Here is a 24,928-nt window from a genome sequence, read left to right as displayed (position 1 = left end):
GGGGGGGGATGAGGAGCACTTGCTTTAATTCAATTACATACTGGGAACACCCCTGGGGCAGGAGGTGGCAGGAACAAAGTGTTTCACAGATGGATGTATTCCCCTTGCTGATATGTTATGGCAGAGGGAGTGAGGATAGGAAAGCATCTACACTATGCAAAGACAGAGTTACCATATTAATTCATAATCACACTGCAACTTCATGCAGGTGTTATCTATAAGGGGTTGTTTTAAATGCTGCCTGGCTAGTGGGAACACGATAGGGCCTTCTTCATGGCTGGCCCAGATGCTTGAATTCCATTCCGAGGGAGGCTAGAATAGCACTCTCCGTCTTGTCTATTCACTGGCAGGTGAAGACTGTTTTATACTGACAGACTTTTAGAAACTGGCATTTGTAAGGGAAGAGCTTTTTAGAAGGTGCTGTACTGTTTTATGTTGAGCCCCTGGTTTGGGGGAAAAGATGGAATATGAATAAAGTTGACAGCAAACAACAACAATAATATGAAGCCCCCAGACAAGGATGATGGTTTCATAGATGTGGTGATATTTCAATCTAATCCTAGCAAGGTCACACGAGGCCATTGCTCTGCCCAGGAGTTTCTTAGCCTGCATCCACACTACAGAAATAATCCGGGTTGACAGCACTTTAACTGCCATGGTTCAATTCTATGGCACTTTGGGAAATGTACTTTGTTGCGGCACCAGAGCTCTGTGACAGAGTAGGCTAAATGTGTCACAAAACTTCCAGAAAACTCCATAACAATGAGTCAAATCCCTGCTCAGCCAAGGATATCCACAGAAATACCTCAGAAATACCCTGGGTATGTTCATCTTACAGGTTTCCATACATCAGAAATGACTTTATGGCACACAGCAACAAAATGATGCCAGTTTGGGTTACATTTCTGTTTCAATATGCAAAGGATTCTTGTAATACCTTTGAGACTAACTGAAAAAAAGAACCTGGTAACATGAGCCTTCGTAGACTTGAGTCTGCTTCATCAGATGCATGGAGTGGGCTGCCTCAAGCATCTGAGGAAGTCATCTACAAAATTTCATACCAGCTTCTTTCTTTCATTATGACCCAGTAGAGACTGCCGGTTTCCGGTGGCCTGGGGCCAATTCTAGGGTTCCGGAGCACACAGCATCCATACATTCCAGAACCCTAACACATGACTCTTTAGGCACTGCCATCCACACAGCGCAGGTGTATCGATGATGTCATATGTGCCCCGCATCCAAACAGCGTGGCACATGTGTGACATCACGTGATGCCCCAGGGTGCTGATGGCTCCTTTTTCGGAGCTCCTTTTTGCTGGAGATAGTTGTCGCGGCCATGCGGTTGCCACGGCAATGATCTGGAGAAGAAAGGGGCACCTTCGGGCTGCCCCTTTCTTCCAGTCTGTACTGAGCCTTAGTTTCAAAGGTGTTACAAGATCCCTTTGCATGCTGATTTTCCAGACTAACCTAGCTATGTCTTTGATTTCTGTTCTCATTTGCATTTTGCAGATAAAGTCACTCAGATCCACTCCGACTTGGATGCTGCAGTTAATACAGGACCAATGGATGTAACTTTGGCTCCTGTTGGTCCAGTGTTAATAGATACTTTCAGCTTGTGCAGCCTGATGATGTGGAGAAGTAAAAGTCACCACATGTGTCTTGGACCCTTGTCCTTCTTGGTTTATTAAACAAGCCAGAGGGGGACTGGCTGAGTGGGTAAAGGAGGTAGTCAGTGCCTCCCTACGACAAGGCAGAATTCCATCCTGCCTAAAGGAGGCAGATGTGAGCCCTCTGTTAAAAAAGCCAACCTTGGATAATTCCACAATAATGGATCATTATCGGCCAGTGTTCAACCTACCATTTCTGGGCAAGGTGTGTGTGGTGGCTTCCCAATTCCAGGTGTTTCTGGATAAAATGGATTATCTAGATCCATTTCAATCTGGTTTCAGGCCTGGCTATGGAACAGAGACAGCCTTGGTCACCTTGGTGGATGACCTACGTAGGGAACTGGACAGGGAGAGTGTGTATCTGTTGGTTCTCCTGGACCTCTTAGTAGCTTTCGATAACATCGACCATGGTATCCTTCTGGATTGGCTTTCTGGGATGGGACTTGGGGGCACTGTTTTACAGTGGCTCCATTCCTTCCTGGAGGGGCAAACCCAGAAAGTGGTGCTAGGGGAGTCCTGCTCAACCCCCTGGCCATTGGCCTGTGGGTCTTTAAGGGTTGTCCCCTATGCTGTTTAGCATATACATGAAGCCACTGGGAGAGGTCCTCCAGAGTTTTGGGGTGCAGTGTCATCAAGATGCCAATGACACTCACCTCTACTGCTCCTTTCTACCTCAATCCAAGGAGCCTGTCCTGGTCCTAAACCAGTGTCTGCCATCAGTAATGGACTGGATGAGGGCAAACAAGTTGAAATTTACTCCAGAAAGACAGAGGTGCTCTTGGTCAGTCAGATCAGGGAATAGGGATCCAGCCTGTGTTAGATGAGGTCACACTCCCCCTGAAGACACAGGTTTGCAGTTTGGGAGTACTCCTGGACTCAACTTTGAACCTGGAAGCCCAGGTCTCTACAGTGACCAGGAGTGCTTTTGCACATTTAAAATTTGTGCATCAACTGTGCCTGTTCCTTGAGATGTCGGATCTGCCCTCAGTAATACATGCCTTGGTTACATCACGTTTGGACTACTGTAATGCACTCTGCATGAGGCTTACTTTGAAGAGTGTTCAGAAACTTTAGCTGGTCCAAAGAGCTTCAGCCAGGCTGCTAACAGGGGCAGCTTATAGAGAGCACACAGTGCCCCTGTTGAAACAGCTCCACTGGCTGCCAGTCTGTTTCTGGGCACAATTCAAAGTGCTGGGGATGACCTATGAAGCCCTATATGGCTCAGGTCCAGGCTATTTGGCAAACCGCATCTCTCTATGTGAGCCAGCCCGGGCTCTGAGATCCTCAGGGGAGGCCCTTCTCTCCATCCCACCATCATCATAAGTACGGTTGGTGGGGGCATGAGAGAGGGCCTTTTCCATGGCTGCCCCTAGATCCTGGAACTCCCTGCCCAGGGAGGCCAGGATGCCCCTTTCTTTGATATCCTTCCACCAGCAGGCTAAGATTTACTTGTTTAGACAGGCTTTTAAAACAGAAAGTTTTTAAGGCAGGTGATGGAGTACTGTTATATTGTTTTAATTGTACTGTAAGCATTTTAATCTTTTAAATTGGATTTTAGTATTGAATTTGTTTTAATTATTGTACTAATTTAATTCTATTTTAATAAACTATTTTTGTATGTTTTTAGTTGTGTGGTGTTTTTTAATGTTGTAAGCTGCCCTGAGTCCCAGCCTTGGGAGAAGGGTGAGATATAATAATAATAATAATAATAATAATAATAATAATAATAATAATAATAATAATAATAATAATAATTGGACCATCTTACTGCAAAGTTTTAGCCAACTGAATTGGTGTTTCCCTTACTAAATTCTTGCTGTCGGTACAGCAGAGAGAGAGAGAGAGAGAGAGAGAGAGAGAGAGAGAGAGAATGGACTACAATAGGATGGGCTTGGTACTATTTTAGAGTCTGTTGTGTTAAGGACATTGTTTCTTATAATGAAAGCTTTTCAGCCAGAAATCCATAATGCATGTGAGGTTGTATTGGAATGGCAATTTTTAATTAAACCACTTAGGTTATTAATGCTTTCAAAATTGGCTTCTATTCTCAATACATTTTCTTCATAGTGTTTTTAATATACCTATTCATAATTAATTATTGTTTTCTTCTCTCAGTGACAGGAGTTGGTTTATGAGGTATAAAAGGAAAGATGTGAGTAAAGGCAAGGGTAGCTGCAGATACTTGGAACCGCACAAGCTTTGGATCATTACAAACACTTGAAAAACTGTTTGAAGTGCAGCACTTAGTTATAGGTATGCAAATCATTACATTAGTTCAGGGACATAATGTAATTGGTAACACATGTGCTTTAATGCAAGGATCAGCCTTTTCAAAGTGTGTGGCTGAAAAGAAAAGGATGAAATAACCTCCAAAAAAAAAAAATGTTCCATTCAAAATAAAATGGTGAAATAGCTTGAGTCAGCTATAGTAAATATATGTGAAGTTGTTTTGTGGTTATTTCTGGTAATGAGGATAGGGAAACAGTCCTACAAACTACTCTCACCAAGAGTGCAATTCACATATTCCCAGACATAATTTGGTATATGCATATAAACAGGCCACACACAGACCAAGATACTATATGGCTGGATGTAGTATACAGAACTCTGCCACAGGTCCCCTGTCATCACCCCAGGATTCACCATACGTCTGTAATATCTCCCCCCCCCCCCAGTTGTTCCATTGCTGGTGAAGAGCAGGGGAAGGGCAAGATCTTCTGGAGACCTCTGGAGGTCTCAGCACATGCCTTCATCAGTGGTCATTTGGATATGCAAACATAGCTGTGTGGTTCTCAGGTCTTTCCATTCTCCACAAAGAATGGAATGGCCATGGTAGCAGGCATCTCTCACAGTGCAGTTTTTGAGTCCTAGGGAGGCTTTGGATGTTCCAGAGGACAGATAAGGGTGCAAACAACACAATTACCAAAACAATACACACATAAGTATAAAGTGGACCTACATTTGCTAACAGGATGTGTGCCATAGATAAACATGTATATTTTACAAATGCATGCATTATACATACACATCTCATGAAGAAGGAGGGGAACTCTTTCCGCCTTCCCTCTAATCTTATTTATCCCCATCCATCTTCACATGTATACAAACCTATGACAATTCACCTAGCAATTTCTGTCTCTTCTAGTCTCTCTTCTCTCATCCTATGAATTCTCATTTTCCCAGCTTCTAAAATAGCAGTGGGGTGGGGGGAGGAGGTGAGGTAGGGATAGCAAGAGGAATAGAGATGCCAGGTATTGTCTTGGGTGGCATATGATTGATTATAGGCTGTTAATATTTATCCCATGTCAATACTCAAAAAGTAATAGACATCAATGTGGGGATTGAGATGTGTGACTCACCACTCATCTTCCAGAAGGGCATGCAGTATCTATTCACATTTGGACAGTAGTTTACTTTTTGCCTTATCTGTGCAAGGATTCAGAAAGAGGATATACATACATGTTACACAGGCTACCTTAAATCTCCTAAAGCATTACTTTGTCTTTTCCCAGTAGGATACAGTATATAAATTAGTTTATTGCAGCAGAAAACCAAAAGTGTCTTGTGCATTCTGAAGACTCATATATTTGTTGTGGCCCGAGCCTTTACAGGGTTCAGTCTAAGACATCAGATGCATCAAGTGTTTTCCTGAGTCAGAAGTGAATGAACAGATGGACAGATAGATGGACACCCACCCACCTATACACCCATATCACAGAGCTGATGAAAGGTGGTAACTATAGATACTATGGTCAGAGAGAAATGATATATGTAACTTATTGGCCAAAACCTAGTTAGATCAAGCCAGTGTAGTTTCATGCCCTCTTGCCACCCCAACAGTCATGTACCTTGGATCCTTTTGAGAAAAGTGTGTGTGTGTGTGTGTGTTATATGCCTTCAAGTCATTTCCAGTTTATGGTGACCTGAAGGCCATATCATTGGGTTTCTCATCAAGACTTGTTCATAGGATGTTTGCCATTGCCTTCCTTTGGGGCTCAGAGCTTATGACTTGATCCAAATGCTTAATTTGCATAGAAAATATCATTTTTGGTGCAGGAAATAGCTTTTTGTGTGCAGAAAATAATATTATTACACAGAAATTTTATTTTACATGCAATTACTCATCACTTCCTTTGAGAAGAAGAAAAAATGTGAAGGTTTATATGTCTACAAGAAGGCATTAACAAAACAAGGCCAGGGATTCAATAGCACTGGTAAGGTAATGAACACAAGGAGAACAAATACTTTTTTTCACATTCCCTGATTTTATCTATAATTTGTAGAACTGACCCTCCTGACATATTTTAATTATGTATTTTCTTGTGACAATCTCTTTTTGAAATTCCTTTGAATGTCTTTTTCTGTAAGGTCACTTGCTGCATGTCATGGGAGAGTTTGAATATTGTTGTTTCTGTCATCAGATTCATGTATATCACGTTTGAATATACAGTCATCCCTCCATATTTGCGGCTTTGATATTTGCAGATTTGATTATTCATGGATTTCATTAATATGTTCTCTCCAGGACTGTCTAGGTCCTCCAGTGCAACTCTGTGGTCAACTTTAACTAAAAGTTGCACTGAAAGACCATTTGTAGCTACTCCAGTGCCATTCTATGGTCAGTGTATGTTGGACATTGACCACAGAGTTGCACTGGAGGACCTACAGATTCCTAGAGAGGTGTCCTTTCAGATAAAAACAGTGTTTTTGTAATTTGCAGTTTTTCTATATTCATGGAGGTCTTGTTCCCCTAACCCTAGCGAATATGGAGGGACAACTGTATATGTTTCTGACATCATTGTGTAGATACTGGCCAGAAAGACATTGCTGGAAGATGGTGATACACATCATTTTGGAAGATGAGCAGGTGAATGAACATCTGAAGTTGTTACTCTTAGGCTGAAGTGCCATCCAAGATCCAAACCTATCTGAGAATTTGCTCCGCTGAACTCAGTGGGACTTACTTCTGAACAGATCTTATAGAACTGCACTGTTCCTATTAATATTTCATTGTACTTGACAATTTAAACAATATTTTTAATGTTTGTGTTAATATGATTATTTTGGCTGATTTTACACAGGTTGCTGGAGTCAGAAAATTGAACAAGATAATGTTGTTTTTACACTGGATGTGGGTGCATTTTATAGCAAAAAAACCCCAACAACTCCTATTATCCTATACTTGGTGTAGGGATATAAACTTTTCCATTTTATCTCCACATTTTTACCTCAAATACCTGTCACAATGACTGATATAATGAAGAACTGCTGGCTGTGTTTCATGTTTTTATCTTCTTTATTATATGGCCTTTAAAAGCAAGAAAAAAGAATGTTAATCACTTTTTAAAATGCAATACTAGATATTTTAAATTCTAATCAATGAAAATCTGTTTTCCATCTATTGATCTCATGGTTTTATTGAACCTTCAAGAGTAATACACTTACTTTCTGACCTACTATGGCTCTCATCTCCTGGTTCACCTGAGTTATTTTCATCTTGAGAATTATATTACTGGAATGAGGGGAAATGATAAAGCATAATGGTGACAAAGAGGGATTTCATAATTATTGCACTGATCTGTACAATAATGGTTTTTAAAGTTATTCATCTTTCTTTCTCTTGCACCTCTCTTCTTTTTGAAAGAAATGTGATAATATAAATCCTTATATGTCTTAACTTCCAAGAATCTCTCCCATTGAACAAGTTAGTATAAGCCTCCATGGCTGCAGGGAATAACAGAAGTGTTCAACATAAAATGGCTCTTTTTGAATTCATCATCCTCTGTCAGCATAATCTGAGCTACTAAGGTACATTTGAAAAAAGTTCCAGAGTAAACATATAGTATATATAGATTGATAGATATTAGTTTGACATATTGTACAATACTATGTAAATGGTTAACAACAATCATGAATATTCTTACAGGAGACTCAGATATACTAAATTATGCTTGGATTATTCATAAAAATGGAGAATTTTATTAAATATTAAAACTGCAGAATATTGAGCTTTATATCTGTCACATATAAAGTGATGGATATGCATATGCATACACACTATGCATTACTGAGTGCAATTTGCACATTGTTTTATGCTTCCATAAGCTTCTCAGAGACTGTGAGCATAGTGGAGTCTGTGAGATGATAAAGATTTTTATTGCTAGAGGTCTCTTAGATTCTGTGAAATTCTGCAATCGTGTAATGTAAGGCCTCTCTCATGCACTGGATATTGTTAATTCTTGTATTAATGTGTGTGTGTGTGTGTGTGTGTGTGTTTAATTATATGTTTTAATTTGGTTTTATTTTTTATTGTGTAATTTTGTTTTAACTGTTATTAACTTGTGGATATTTAACAATGTCTTTTTAAATTGCTATAAACTGCTTCGATTCCTAATGTGGGGGAAAAGTGAGATAGGGTAAAGTAGATTGGTGGCATGGAGTGGCCTCTGGTTGGCCCCTGATCAGCGTGGGGCTGTGGCGACTGAACAGTCTGATCTGAAAATGGGCTGCTGCCGCTGTCCCAAATAAGTTGTTGGCCTTAGAGCGGCTTCCGGCAGCTCCGTGGGCATGCGTTATCTGCATGCCTCACCCTCCGAAGCAGCTGGAAGCTACTTTATTTGGCCCATCTGCTTTGGGACACAGAAAATCATCATCATCATCATCATCATCATCATCATCATCATCATCATCATACTTTTGGACTATTCCAGAATTTATCTGTATTTGGAAAAACACCTGAAGGTAGCTGAGGACAGAGTGAAATGTAACAGTACCAAGTGGACTACAGCCAAGAAAAGTAGTAAGTAGCCTCCTGGCCTTGATTCCTCACTTTCTGAGATGCAGGGAAATGCTTCTCTGGATATAGCTATAATCAGTAAACAAAGCTCTGCTCCAGAGAAATCTAGTACATGCATGATGCATGAGGATTTGCATGGATGAGTGAGCCATTACAGAGTCCATCTCACCTGATGTGTCCTCAAACACTTCACAGAATCATAGAATTGGAAGAGATCTCAAGATCCATCCAGTCCAACCCTCTGCCAAGCAGGAATACACAATCAAAGCACCCCTGACAGATGACCATGTAGCCTTTGTTTAAAAGCCTCCAAAGAAGGAGACTCCACCACATTCCAAGGGAGTATATTCCACTGTCAAATGGCTCTTAATGTTAGGAAGTTCTTCCTGATATTGAGAAGGAATCTCTTTTCCTGTAGTTTGCATCCATTGCTCCATGTCCTATTTTCTGGAGCTGCAGAAAACAAACTTGCTCCATCTTCAGTGTGACATCCTTTCAAATATTTAAACAGGGCTAAACTTCCCCAGCTCCCTAAGTATCTCCTAACAGGACATGGCTTCCAGACCCTTCACCATTTTGGTCAACCTCCTCTGGACATGCTCCAGCTTGTCAACCTCCTTTTACAATTGTGGTGCCCAGGACTGGACTCAGTATTCCTGGCAAGGTCTGACCACAGCAGAATAAAGTGATACTATTACTTCCCTTGCTCTAGACACTATACTTCTATTGATACTGCCTAGAATCACATTAAGTGATTAGAATCACATAAGTGCTTTGTGTTGATCAGAATCTTTTACATTTCTTCCATACCTGTAGGACTTGGTTAAGGATAAGGTGTCTTTATTCACATGTAGATCTATTACTCACACGTGGCTAGGTAATGCCTTTACTTTGACAAGAAAGCAGTACCAAATGACCAATAACTCTAACAAAGTGTAGACTGAAACTTTTACACCTTCTGGACCAGGTTACCTTTCCCAGCATACAATCCCTATTTTTGAAGCCTTGGATGCCCCATTCCAATGGATCCAGTTCAGAAACGAGGCCAAATTATGGTTACTTGGTAGGTCTCAGTTATGACCTAACATTTAGTGGGCTAAATGAGTTTCAATTAAATTGTACCATTAAAAATAATAGATCATAGATAATGCTAACTTGGATAAAAGACAATATTTTTATGCGTCAAGATGTCATGGCTGGTGATGGAGGGGAATGGATATCCTTAAAAGGATATCACAAACTTAATATTAAAGACACATCAAAGAGAAGTAGAGCAACTGTTGAGAAATAACTCAACCTTTCCTTCTGTTTCTCAGAACTTTTGAAGATGGCAAGAGTCAGCCTCCCCAGGATACTTGACCAGTTCTTCTAATGTCAAGTGAAGACCATTTACTGACAAGAATAAAAGCATACATCTATGGTGACATTTCAAATCTCACAGTAGGGGCAACATTTAGCAAGAAGTTAGTAGGTGAAAAATAAAATCATTTTAGGTGGAACAGTTGCTATGATTACAACCTGGGCCTATTAAAATCAACGGGATGTAGATTTTAACCTATAACAGGGTCACTAGTACAACAATATTATTCATATAGAACATGTCAACAACTTCATAGAAAACTGCTAGACTGCTTTGTGTTCTTCTGGAACTGAGCTACACGAAGAGCAGGAAAACAAGACAGAACTATTACATGAAAGTTCTGTGTTGTGCATGAAAAACAAAAGGAGGCAAAGCAATAGTTACAAAAACTGCTTACTCAAATATCCCATTCAGGCATTTTTCTACTCAGGTGTAGGACTAAATCAGTGGTGGCAATGTAGGCACACACATAAGCCCTGTGTCCATACGTCCTCACACACACACCAAAATCTTAAGACCTTTGTCCACTGAGTACATAAATCAGCATTTGGGTCTGGATGAATATGAGTACAGAGTTCATATGACTAGTAGCCCAGCCGTGGCAGGATTCCCAATCAGGGAACTCTGTAATTATGTTCAGCCAAACATAACTGAAGAAACCTCGTCACACCTTCATATTCAATATATGCAATGATTTAGGATGCTATTGAAGGTATGGTGATATTCAGGGAATGTGTTGCATGTACATTTCTATCTTCACCACCCACTTAGCCTTACACTTGAGAAGGCAAAGTTCTGAACAGGTCTTAACTGAGCTTTGAATCATTGTCCCACAGCCAGTGAAACTTTGCTACATGACAGTGTCACCAATCCAAATGAGAAAGAGGGCAACGTTCTCATTGTGGCTTTAGAGGCAATGGGTATTTGAAAATCATATGTAGTAACAATGAAGACCATATCAACAAACCTGCTATGAAAAGGAAGCAAAGGAAAGGTGAAAAGGGTGGAGGTAATGAGAAGGTTGTCTTTATTTATTTATTTTTAATCTATTTATTGTAAGGAAACCTGGAAGAGAGGGAGAAAAGAAGAAAAAAGAAAGAAAGGAAAATGTTATTCCATAGGTTATAAATGTCAGTTAAGCATATACATTGAATAAGCTGAACATATTTCCAGAAGCACATTTTCTTGAAGCTGAGATGTATAAAATAAACATTTATGCACAGCTGAAATTGTAGGATATTCTGGACACTGGACAGTAGATGGTGAATATTTATCTTTCCAAGTGGGTGGCTTTCAGGAAACATTTTACTCTCCCTCCCCACAAAAATCCCTATTGAGAAATAAAAGTTCTTTTGAAAACATGCGGCACATGCTAAATCATACACCTGAACTATATCATAAGCCTATATATTTCTGATGTTCCACGGTGAGAGGCTAGGTTTTCATGTCATGCATACAAATGTTAATATGATTTTTCCAAACAGATTATTCTGTTCAACAAAATGAAAAGAGATCAAAATAGCTTCATATATATGATTGGAGAGCTTCTTTGAGAACAATATTAATATTATTGTGCTAATTCTTCACCTGGCTGCTGACATGTTTTCTCGTCATAAATGGTTTTTGTTTTTGTTTTTGAACAGCTGGTTTGATTCTTTCCCGGAGGTACTTAGGGCTGTCTGGCCTGAATCCAGTGTAGGTTTGAAAGCCACAGGGCCTCCTTTCACTCACTTTAAGAATGAGGCCTTGTCACTTGCACCCAGATATGGGACTGAGAGATATGTTCTCTTGTCTGTTTTCTATTGAGACAAGGCTTCTCACTATGATAAAGCCTATCAAGTAGAATAACAGCAACAAAAGCTCCTTATAAAATCTTAATGTATTCAAATACATAGGCTCTTTTGGGCAGAAACACACTTTTTTGCCCAGAAAATGTTTCAGGTGTGTAGGTAGCCTAGTATTATCCATCACCTGAACCTTAAGCCAATAACATATTGTTCTTTTGTCTTCTTGGCTCTCTATACTCAACATACAAGCTTCCAACCTGATCATGGCAGTCAAAACATCTTTAGGTAGGCCCAACAATGATCTCAGGAAATAGTTCTGAGAGGTTTCTAAGCTTGATGTTTTTGATGCACCCCAGATCTCTGCCCAATAAAGGGATTGTGCATTGTTTTGGCTTTATATACAGTCAGGGCAGGGTTTACCAAATTGCCTCCTTTAGTGGCAGCAAACGTCAAAATTGCTTTGGCTGATCTGTAAGATTGTATTTTAATGTTTAGCAATTGTTCCTTCCAAGAGGTTGTATCTGAGTAAACCAATCCCAAATATTTAAATGTTTTATAATGTAGTCATTCCCAAATACCACAACCTGTGTTTTATTGTAATTTCTTGTCAACTCGTTTCTCTTACAATATGATGAAAATTTCACAAAATGTTTCCTTAATCTCACCTGAGTTCTGGATATGAATACTAAACCATCAGCATACATCAAGGATATCATCCTAGATGAGATACTGGAGATCTGTGACAGGACCATCTGGGGCTGCATCTGCACTACAGAATTAATGTAGTTTGAGACTACTTTAATTGCCATACCCAGTACTTTGGAATTCTAGGATTTGTAATTTTGTGAGATATTTAGCCTTCTCTGTAGAGAGCCAGAACAAATTGCAGATCCCAATGCTAAGCATCCCTGCATAACTCTTGGTGTATTTTGGGATCCTCATATTTTTCTTATTATTATTATTTCATATGTGGAAACAGCATGCTTTTGAGATTCTGATGGACTTTCACAAACACTAGGTGAGATTCCCAGGAAAAAGTAATGTTTCCCCTGAGGCATAAAGACATCCCGGTGAACAAAACTATCAAATCTAAAGAGCTTCTTCCTTTGTCCAAGTAATCTGCATTTCCACTTGAAACCTGAGACAAAGTATCTCTTCACATCTAAAGCAGTAAGCCAATCTCTCTGCCTACTCCCTGTTGTGTCCCCAGCCAAACTTCCCCTTCAAACACCTTAATGATATTCTTATCCAAACACAGTTTTTATTACACCAAAATTAAAGCCATCGACTAGTCTAGAATCTCATTGTCAATTCTTGGAATAAGTCATTCAGCCTTCCTTACCTGGCCAGGTAGCACATCGCTTGAGGCTAATTTTAAGGTACAAATATGTTTTCAAAACCTAACCTTCAGTCACATAGCCAGCATACACACCTGCACTCTTGCATGTTCTCTATCATTCTCATACCCCCCAGTCTGAGCCATTCTAGCTTTCCATGGTCTTCTCATCCAACAGGTATTTATAACCCCACTACAACCCCTGGAAATTGGGCAGCGCCCTTTCCATATTTCCATTCCAGTTAGCTCTGTATGTTGTGCCTGTGTGAATTGGCATCATGTATGTGTCATTGCACTGTACATATTTTCTAAATAACAATAAAAAAATTCTTAGGTCACACAAGACCTAGAGTCCTCCTCAGTTAGTATTGGTATACACTGGTGCAAATGGTCCAAAGCCTCTTGCAAAACTAATTTCCTCAACATTTGAAATAACACTGACAGTTGGTGGGGAACCTCCCCCAGTCTCCCTACCTGTTCTTTGTATTGAGTCATGACAGTTAAAGTGCTGTCAAAATACATTAATTCTCCAGTGTGGCAGGTCTTTTTTAAAAAGTCGTTTTCTACATTGGGGGAGGAATTCATATTTGGATTTTTAAACATCTTCCCCTCCCCAAGCTTGTCAATACAGTACAACTTTCCTGTAAAACACACATACCCTAGGAAAAAACATATGAGGAGCACAGAAATCAATCCCAACAGATCCTGTTTCTCATTTTAGTCATCTGTTTAAATCAGTTCCATGTCAGCTTCATTGACTTGGCTAAGAAAATATTCCAAGTTTCCCGTTGCAGTCTGTCAGGCTGCATTGTCAGCTGGTACCAGCACCTTGGGCCTCCTAATCAGATTGCAACTATGATGGGAAATAGAGAAAACACACAGCAAGCAAACAAAGAAGCAAGAGCAAAAGCACACTATTGCTGACAACTACAGCTGATAAATAAAGCTCCTGGGTCAGGCAGTCAGCACTGGTATGACACAGTCCTAAGTATCATTCTGATTTTGATTGTCAAAATAATCCCTGTTAGATGGGCACCAGAAATACAAACTGAAGCCAGCATTTCTGAAGGGCATCCATCCTGCACATTCAGTCAAAGTTTTGCACTTTAAGCACTACAGATTTCAGTAAATGGACATCAGAGCAATCCTGTATTCATATTTTCCTGCAGCCAAAGATATGGAAGAGAAATTGACTGCAGCCTGAGATCAGTTGAGGGGAAATGCAAAACTGGAGAATACAAATGGCAGAGAAATGGGAAAGCCCTGTATAGCATTTCTACATCCTTGCCCACCAATTAAGAGACAAGGGCTGAAAAAATACTTGCATATTTTCTCATCCTTGTAAAGAAAGAAACTTTTCAGCCATAAAATCTTTCAGATTTTTGTATGTGTGAAAAATATATTCAATGAAAAAATAACAACTTCTCCTCTCCCAACAAAAAAAAACTTGTTTACTTAAAAACAACAACAGAGGGAAATCAAAATACATATACTATCAAAATGCTGAGTTATAGTCTCCTTAAGCAGCATATTTTTACACACCAATAGTAGTGTGCTGTATTTGGGTCCAGGCTGAGTTTCCTTTATCTGGAATTCCAAAATCTGAAATACTTCAAAATCCAAAGCTTTCTTCATTGGTGGCTGAGATAGTGACACCTTTGCTTTCTGAATGGTTCCATATACACAAAATTATTTCATGCACAAATATGTAAAATATTGTGTTAAATTATTTTTGGCTATGTGTATAATTTATATATGAAACATAAATGCATTTTGTGTGCATTTTGTGTACTGTATTTTGTGTTTAGATTTGGGACCCGTATCCAAGATATCTCATTATGTACGTAAATACAAATACAGGTATTCCTAAGTAAAACAAGGGGGGGGGGGTAGGGGATCATGTTAAATTTTAAATGTATAATGTATTTTATTGTTATTTTGCTTTTTTGTAAACCGCCTCAATCTGTAGGGAGAGGCAGGATATTATTATTATTATTATTATTAATAATAATAATAATAATAATAATAAATTACAAAATCCAAAACATTTCTGGTCCCAAGCATTTTGGATAAGGGAGACTCAAACTTTACTACACTTTATATATATTCCAACTACCATTGCTCTGGCCTTAGAGGGAGAGAAGAAGAGGTGGGCCCAGCTCCACCATGCTAAACCCAGAGGCAGAAGAAAGGACTCCCTCCATTCCAACTGCAACCACCATGGCTTCAGAGAGAGAGAAGAAGAGGCTGGCACAGTTCCACCATGTCTAGCCCAGAGGCAGAAGAAAGGCCCTCCCTCCATTACAACTGCTATCACCATGACCTCAGAAGGAAAGAAGGCAAGGCAGTTTCTGCTGGACTTCATTCCCCCTTCCCCACCGCCATACCCTTTCCTTGTGTGTCAAATCTTTAGATTGTCGGCGTCAGGGCATGGAACTCTCTAATTAAACTATTTTTTGAAGATCAGGATATAAATACAACAACAAATGAATAAATATACTGTATTATGCTGTGTCATGGGAGCATTTCATGGCAGCATGATTACTGGTTGTTGTTATGTTCAAATACATGAAAGTCACTGAGAGCAAACTTCCTCATGTTAGACCAAGGGTTGCTGTAAAGTTTAGCCTTTGCAGGAGACATGGGCAAAAATCTGGCAAAAACATACCCATGTCTTTAACTCATTTCAACCATTCTACCATTATAGATTTGCTAGGAGGATGGCTCCATCCACAGATAGTCCGTCAAAGGTGAGTAACTAGTATATCTCTTATGGCAGCAGCACATCTTGTATTCTGCTAGCATGGTTGAGGTTTTTCTGAATGATATGTTCTCCTTAACTATAGATCTTTTATACAGGTTAAAGCTGTGCTATTCAAATTGGTGGTCCTTGGACCAGTGCCAATCCCTAAGGTACTGGCAGCTAGGAAAAAAGAAACAATTATATCCAGTGGGCACCAATATGGTGCCTGTTCCTGACACATTAGAATGTATTTATTCTAAAATATGGATAGTCTGAAAAGTACTGCTCTAAAGTACAGACTTTGTTATACTGAAATTAATAAATCCAAATCTAGAGAAAGGTTTATATATATATATATAATTAAAACTTGTTCAACTGACAAGATTGTGAAATACCTATATAGCATGTGTGTGCTTCTTTTAGGTGCTCTCAGAACAGACTAAGCTCTTGCCTTTTGCCACTCTACTCAGACAATGGGATGGTTCCTTTTTTATATAAGAGTTAAAGTACAGTACTTACATACATATGTACTTATATATATGTACTTATGTACTTACACACATTGATCTGTGGATATCTGACCCAGGTTTTGGGGGGGAAGAAGGGCAATTTTTAACTAGAATTTCTAGACTTATACATGAGTATATATTGTACATGACTAAATGTTCCATCATTACAATTCAAAACACTATTCATAGAAAACAAGCATGAGAAGAAGAAGACTCGGTTAAAACCTGTGTGTGTGTGCATGGGGGCATTACATTTTCTGTTTCTTATTTAAAAAATTAAATACAAGCGGCATTAAATATAATTGTAACATAAATGAGTATTACTAGGCAAGATATTGCAATATGTTTGCTGAAGTCCTTGAGTGTCATTAAATGTATCAACAGTGTTAATCTGTTAAGTAGCCTTTCAGTAAAAGAAGAAATCTAAAATGCAGTTTTCCAAAACTGCAGCTGAAGTATTATACCAGGTGGACCTCCATTTGCAGTGGTAAACACAGTCCATGTTCTCACAATCTCACTGAGAAGATCAGTGTGGCATTACCTCAACTGTAGTTTGCCTGGTGTCCCTCATTATAAGGAAAGTCCCTTATTTGAGAGTCAGAAAGTCTGTCTCTTATAAGACTGACAGTCACTCCTTCTTATAAGGAATGTCTCCTGTTTTAGGGATGGGAAGCTTTTTCTTTTATATAGACTGACAAATATTTTATTTATTGTTTATTTATTTCATTTCTATGCCACCTTTCTCCCAGAAACAGATCCAAGGTGGCTCACAAGACAAAAACATTTTTAAGCTTTACAACAAGAACTCAAAAACCATCTAGTTAAAACTGTATAAAATTAACACAAAAACATACAAAACTTAATAACATAGCTAAAACTTGCACTCCATACAAAAACTAAACTGGCATGATTATATATTAAAAAACCAGCCTGAATAAAAATGTTTTTGCTTGCTGGCAAAAGGCAAGCAGGGAGGGGGCCAGCCTTGCTTCTCATGGAAGGGTGGAGGAGCCACCAAGAAGACCCTCTCTCATATCCTCAACAAGCAATCCTGCAATGGTGGCGGGACGGAGAGAAAGCCTTCTCCTGAAGATCTTAGGACTCTAGGAGGTTCATATGGGGTAATGTGGTCTCTCAAATAGTCTGGACCAATGCCATACAGGGCTTTGTAAGTCAAGGCAAATATGCCAAAATATCCCATACTTTGGGGTGTGGGTCCTTCATAAAGTTTGAAGTATGTGCATTATGTAATTTATGGATGCAGATAATATATTAATTTTAAGAAAAACATATGCATAGGTTAACTGATATCAACATTTTTACTTGGTATTTTGGTAGATCACAAACTTAATAAAATAAAATAAAACAAAACTTTTATTTATATCCCGCTTTTTGTTAAAAACAATCAAAGCAGCTTACAAGAGTTAAAATACATTCATATATACAAAGTATCCCCCTTAAAAGACAATTAAAAATATAGAATTTAAAATTACATAACAATTAAAACCAATAAAAGTGGCAGAGTCATAATATATATGTATCAAAAGCTGCTTCCCGTCTGTCCACCTTACATGTCATGTTGCTTCTATTTTGAAAACCAGACTACGCTACTCCAGTAACATGGATACTGTAGAGCTTTGCAACAGAAGATGAACAATAGATGTAGAATGTGCTTCTTGCAAGTTAGGGGTATCCTAATCAAATTAGAAGATTCTGTTAAATGTGTCCCATTTGGCCTACAACTACCATAATAACCAACCATCGACCATCTTGGCTGGAGTTAATGAAAGAGAAGGGGGTCTGACTCCAACCATGTTTGGGGGCTATAGATTCCTCGCCCCTGCTACTATAAGTGCAGTCAGTTCTGAAACATGGCCATAGATAGTTCATTTCACCACAAATCCACATGTCTTAATGTTATATTAAGCAAGACCAAAGTTTACCAGCATGTCTGATTCTTAGGAATGCTACAGGATGAGATTCTTAAGAGAACCATTTCAACTTTTCTTGAATATTGGTAGAGAATAGGAAGTTCCTGTGCCCAGAAAGGGAGAGGAAAGACACAGATTGAAGTTTGGGATTCTTTAACTACAAAGAACAAACTCTGACTTATGTCTTGCCTTTCCCAATTTGCTGCCTCCATGACTTCCATCATGGGTGCAACAGATAGCAAATTCTGACGTGAGTGAGTGACACCTGTCAGAATGATCTCCCTGCATCAAGATGGGAGCCGAGGAAAGAGAGCACATTCTAATAAGCGGAAGGCACCTATCATAAATCGTTGCCTCCTGCATCAAGGATACAAATGGTAAAGATAGTAAATTCTGACAGGAAAGTGACATCCATCAGCATTTCCTAGAAGCACCTTCCTTATTTCAAACTGTAAAATGATACAATCATCATCTCTTGCTGCTAGAAGCAAGTGCTGGTTGGTTGGCTTTCCCTCCCAAGTGATATACTACTTCCTTGCCCCAAAAAACTGAGCCCTGAGATTTCATTTCACTTCATCCCTCCTCAGTTCAAATGGAGACTGCTGATGCTAGTCTTTTAAAATGGTCTTTTATCAGTCTCCCATTGTTTATATAGATTTGCATAGTGGGAAAGATGAGACAGTGTGAAGGATTTAGGTCAACTCCAAACTTTAGTTCTTTGTTACATTGATACTGGAATTGGGAAAATTTCAATAGGGCCTCATTTTGATGATTTTTTTAAAAGTATGTATTTGGAATCAACATACATACTGAAATGCAGCATTAAATATGTATATTAATAGAAAATTGTGCCCAAAATGTGTTATTTTAGTGATGAAATAAAGAAAAAAGCACAAAGCAAGGGGGAAATGGCTTTTGAAAAATGTGTACATTAGGTAAAATTACATACGAACTGAATTTATTAGGAGAGAAGAACAAACAGATGTGTAAATGTGATAATAAATAATGTGTGGATTTGTTTTTTAATGCATGTGTTTGACTCATATCAAATACCTTTCTCCCAAATATTTTCTCCCCAAAGCAGGACTTATGACTGCTCACAAGAAGACTAAGAAACTAGGTTATTTTTTTTAAAAAAAACAAACATCCAAGAGTTATAATATTACAACCTAGTTGTACTGCACTAGAAGCCATTTAAAAGTACATCAACAAAAGGTATAGTGCCTCCAACTAAAACCGAGAAGCCATTCAATTGCCCAAAGTCTGCTTCGATAAAAAGGTCTTTCCTTGCTGGCAGAAGAACAACAATGAGGGGCAGCCGAATCTCCTTTAGAGACTGGAAAAATAAGATACCAAAACTAACAAAATTGACAGATTTGTCCATTTATATCTCACCAGTTCATTTATATCCCAGCAGGTAATGTTGTAGACATGTTCCTTCCCCTCATTTTAATCCTTATAAATGTGGTGTAGTGGTTTGAGCATTGGACTAGGACTCTGGAGACCATGATTGGAATCCCAGCTCAGCCATATAAATCAACTGGGTGACTTTGGGCAAGTTACGCTCTCTTGGCCTCACAGGATGGCAATGGTAAACCCCCTTCTGAAGAAATGTGCCAAGAAAACCCACTACTTCATGTCACACAACTACAGCAACAATAAACCCTGCAAGCCAAGTGAGGCTGTGAGTTTTTGAGCATAGTGATTTGAAGACAGAATGGGCTTTAAAATCTTCAGAAGAGGGCTCCCCCCCCCCCATCCCATCTCCTTCACAGACATATTTGGTTGAAGACATTGGAGAGAGCCTTCTCCAGGGCTGCTCTCAAGCTGTTGAACTTCTTTCCATGGGAGGTCTAGTTGGCCCTCTCCCTGCTCCCTTTCTGCCAGCAGGTGAAGACATTTTTATTCAGGCAGGTCTTTCTGTTTTAAATCATACAGTAGTACTATATGTGAAGTGCGCTGTATTATATATACACAGAGAGACACCAAAACAGACACAGGGGCTGAACACCCTTTTAGCACTGGATCGGGGCTGTGACAACTACATGCCATGGCCCAGATCTGGCATTTCTTCAGTTCCAGAAAAGGAGCCATAAAAAGCAGCTCCTTTTTGCACCACAGAAAGGGTGCCTTTGCCGCCATGGTGGCACCTTCTGTCGCTCCTTTTGATGCTATATCATCTGGATGCAGTGCCAAAGGAGTGCAATGGTGCCACCCGCCGTGTGGTCGGGCACACAGTGTGATGGCAGCATCAGGGCAGCATCGGCCCCAGTCTGTTCAGGCCCACAATATGTTTTTAGTAATGATGTTTTAAATTAGAATTCAAAGATATAGCCGTGTTAGTCTGTAGAATCAGTATGTATTGAGATCTTGTAGCACCTTAGAGACTAAAAGAAAGGAGTGGGCAGCATGAGTTTTTGTAGACTTATGTCTACTTCCTCAGATGCATTTGGACTAAAATATGTTTTAAATTGTTTTTAACTGTTTTTAATCATGATTTTCAGTATATGCTTCAATTCTTTTTTTAAACTTTTGTAAAATAAGATTTTAATTTAATCTTGTTTTAAAATTCTGGCAGCCACCTTGGATCCCATTCTGGAGAAAGGTGGGGATATAAATAAAAACAATAAACAATAAATTAAACTGGATCTCTTGAGTCATAGTCCAGCACTTTAAGTCCACTACCCTGTACTGTAACACATTAGGAGCTGTGCATGTATCTGAACGGAGTGTCATAATAGTAATCTGTGATCAGCTAAACAGCTATATTACAGCATTTTAAAAGACAATTTGGAACTTTCTTGCCCTCCAGTCAAAAAGTTTGTTCAGGAGAATGAGCACATAGAAGTTAGAGCACTCTTCTTTCCTTGAAATGCACAAACTCTGGAACTATTTCAAATATTGCTTTTATTATTTTTGCTCATTTCTGCTCCTTATGTTATTACCAGTTCCTTTTTGAGCTAGCAACTAGGGAGAATGGCCTTCCAGGACAGCCTGACATGTATTTACTGAGAAGTCAGCCCCACAGAACCTATGGGACACCTGTGCTGAGCCTTGAACTCCAAGCTGTTACAGAATATCATCCAGCAAAAACTGAGCATTTCAAAGCTCACAGGTTTCAATGAAAATGTGCAGCACATGTCTTTTTAAAAAATTCTGTCAGCTTGAAATCAGAGAGCCCAACATTGTTCAGCATTTCTCAAATTATATCCCATGTCTTTCTCAACTGAGTAAATGATCTTCTGCCTTCTGGCCTGTGCAGAAGAAGCAAAGGAATAGTGTGAGCATTGCCCCGCAATCAAAATTCTTCCTCCCAAATAAAGTTTTCCTAAGTCCCCAGATTTCTAGCTGTGTGGTGTAATGGTTTGAGCACTGGATTACAACTGGAGTGATGGAGGCCAGGGTTTGAATCCCCTCTCAGCCATAGGGACCCACCAGGGGACCTTGGGCAAGTCACACACTCTCAGCCTCAAGGCAAACCCTTCTAACCAAATCTTGCCAAGAGAAGCCCATGATAAGTTTGCCTTTCGGGTCACCAAAAGTCAGAAACGACTTGAAGATGCCAAACAACTCACATATTTTAATACCAAATAAATAAACCTGCAATGCTAGAAAGGTGAGGACTGAAGGAACACTTCATCAGAGGAGACAGAATCCTTATTGGGGAGGGGGAGGGGGCAATGCCCTCATTCATACCCCCCACCAATACTGATGTGCCCCCTGCCCTCATCCCAAGTGCAACCTTTACATGGAAATGCAATTTTGGGGGCTGCATCTGCACTGAAGAATGAATGTCGTTTTAGCTGCAAGGGCTCAATGCTGTGGAATCCTGGGATTTGTGGTTTAGTGAGCTCTTTCGCCTTCTTTTGTCAAGGGACCTCTGGTGCCACCACAAACTACAAATCCTGGGATCCCACAGAATGGAATAATAATAATAATAATGATGATGATGATGATGATGATGATGATGATGTATACCCGCCTTTCCAATGAGATCAAGACGGCTTACAACAATATTAAAACATTAAAATGCAATCAAATACAATGCCCCATAAACCCTAGGTGGAGCCCTGCCAGTTAAAGCCGGGTCAAGCAGCATTTAATTCTGCAGTGTTGTATGATAAGGCTGGAAGATTTGTTTGGCTTTGAGTCTGAAAGCCTCCCTCGCACCCTTGAAAGAGACAGACCCTGCTGGGTTGAAAGCACCCAGGCAGCTGCCTTTGTGGTTGTGCAAAAGCCAAGCGTTGTAAATATGATGATGTTATTTAGAAAATCCCCAGACTCCCCCAAGTGGAGAGCTAGTAGGAAATGCAATGCAAGGAAGAGAACGAAGCAGCCTCCTGGCAGTCAGTCAGTCAGTCTCCTCCGGAAGGAGCTCAAGGCAGGAGCCTCAGAGCACCGCCTGAGATGCCTCTCCCAAAGCCATCGAGGTCTGGGCAGAGGAAGAGAGAGGTTCCTCGAGGCAATCCACCCCCCTTCCCCAGTTCTCTTATGTCACTGTTGTCCTTTCCGATTTATGGCGACCCTAAGGAGACCCTCTCCTGGGATTTTCTTGGCCAGATTTGTTCAGAGGAGGTTTGTCCTTGCTTTCCTCTGAAATTGAGAGAGTGTGACTTGCTCAAGGTCACCCAGTGGGCTTCCATGGCTGAGCCAGGATTCGAACCCTGGTCTCCAGAACCCAATGCTTAAACTACTACCCCAGAGTGCCTCTCTCTCTCTCTCTCTCTCTCTTTATATATCTCCTCTGCCATATAGATCTCTTAATAATAATAATTTTATTTTATTATATCCTGCCTTTCTCCCAACAGGGGAACTCAAGGCGTTCTAGAAAGGTTTCCTTTTTCACCTCAGTCCCTTTGACAGTGAGTGGCTGAAAAATGTGAGTGCCAAAGATCTGCTGAAGCAGGCTGCAGAAACAATGCAGCTTGAAACTGTTTTAACTGCCCTGGCTCAGTGCTAGAGAATTTGGGGAATTGTAGTTTGTTGTGGCACCTGAGCTCTCTCTCTCTCACATAGAGAAGGCTAGATGTTTCACAAAACTACAGTTCCCAGCATTCCCTAGCATGGAGCCAGGGCGATTATTAAAGCAGTCTTAGGATGGATTATTTCTGCAGTCTGTTTTGGCTCTCTGTCTCTGATCACCTTTCTGCCAAAGGAGCTGTCTTCCCCGGTTGCCCTTCACTCCGAGGCATTTGGGTTTGGTGGGAAGGGGTCCCTCCTGGGCATGTCTCCTGGGAGGGAAGCCCTACTGGGCTTGGGGTTTACTCTCCGGTAAAGGAGGCAGCCTGGGGTTGGGAGGTGTTAGGGCTGGGCTATTGGGGGCATCTCAACTAGAGCAAGGAGGCAGTTGGGCACCACTTCCAAATGCTTCCAATCTAGGCCAGGAAAGAGTTAAAGCGATGCCAAACCGTGCTATTTCGACAGTGCAGGTGCAAGCCAAGGAAGAGAGCCCGCAAGCCGCCCTCTGCTTCCCCCAATTAAGCCATCTTCGGGTTAAAGAAAAAGAAAGAAAGGAAAAAAAGGCTCAGGAAATCCATTGCAGGAGGAATGGTCCCCAGGCTTTCCTCCGGCAGCTATTGATCCCTTTAAGTGCCTGCTAATGAGGCCCGTTTAGGCCCAATAAAGTCCGCTCAACAACAACAGCAGCCAAAAGAAGAGACAGGGCTCCGGAGCAGAGGGGCCAGACGTCCTCCTTTTCCCGGACACTCCCTGCATTTCCCCCATTTTTGAGCATGACTAGGAAGCATGCATTTATACTTGTATAATAGCAACAGCAGCTTTGTTTATATTCTGCTTCATACTGAACTAAGGTTAGTGACTTCGGAAGGACGCAAGCGTGAGTGGACCCTGAGCCCTTGGCTGGTATTGAACTCGCAACCTTATGGTTTTGAGTGAGTGGCTGCACTACAGGCATTTAACCACTGTGCCACCAGGGTTCAGGATACTATTCTGTAGAACTGCAATTTATGCGCAAGAGGCAAGATCCCATGTTGGGGGGAGCGGCGTGAAGAGCCAGACCCATGTCCTCCAAGGCTTCAAATCGGAAATGCCAGTGGGGCAAGCTGACCTGGGATGTCCTCCTCTCTGCCAAGGAGGAGCAGGTGCCCCAAAAGGGAGGACCTTCCAGAGAAAGGGAGCACATTGCAAAAGAAAAGCAAACAACACACACACACTCACATATATATTTGTGCTTCTGCCTCATGCTCCAAATTGAGAACCTTTTGGAGTTCCTCCTGGACAGAAGGCTGTAATGGAGGGCATGTCTTGGAAAAAGAGGACACCCAGTCAGCATGGGGAGTAGAAATAAGGGGCGTGGAACTGAGGAAGGGGCGGGGCCAAGAAGCCTATAAAAGCAACGTCCCCAGAAGCCCTGAAGAGAGACCCCCAAGGTTTCACCCAGTGTTGGTTGGATATTAGTTACACCAACTTTTGGTATTAAGGTATAAGGGAGGTTTGGTACTAAGGTACTAAGATGCCTCTCTGGCCCTGGCTGAGTACCTTTTGGTACTAAGGTATAAGAGAGATTTGGTACTAAGGTACTAAGATTTGGTATTAAGGTACAAGGTAGGCGCACTCTTGGGCCCCGGCGGTGTGTGCCTTCACACTACTGAGTTGTTGTTGTTGTGTGGTTTCTGGTCATTTCCGACATAGGACCACCCTACCATGGGTTTTGCTTGGCAAGGTTGGTTCAGAGGGGGGTTGCTATTGCCACCTTCTGAGGCTGAGAGAGTGTGACTTGCCTAAGGTCACCAGGTGGGTTTCTATGGCCGAGTTGGGATTCAAACCCTGGTCTCCAGAG

Source organism: Sceloporus undulatus, chromosome 1 (assembly GCF_019175285.1).
Source record: "Sceloporus undulatus isolate JIND9_A2432 ecotype Alabama chromosome 1, SceUnd_v1.1, whole genome shotgun sequence".
Classification (NCBI taxonomy): domain Eukaryota; kingdom Metazoa; phylum Chordata; class Lepidosauria; order Squamata; family Phrynosomatidae; genus Sceloporus; species Sceloporus undulatus.
Note: the sequence above shows the minus strand (reverse complement) of the source record.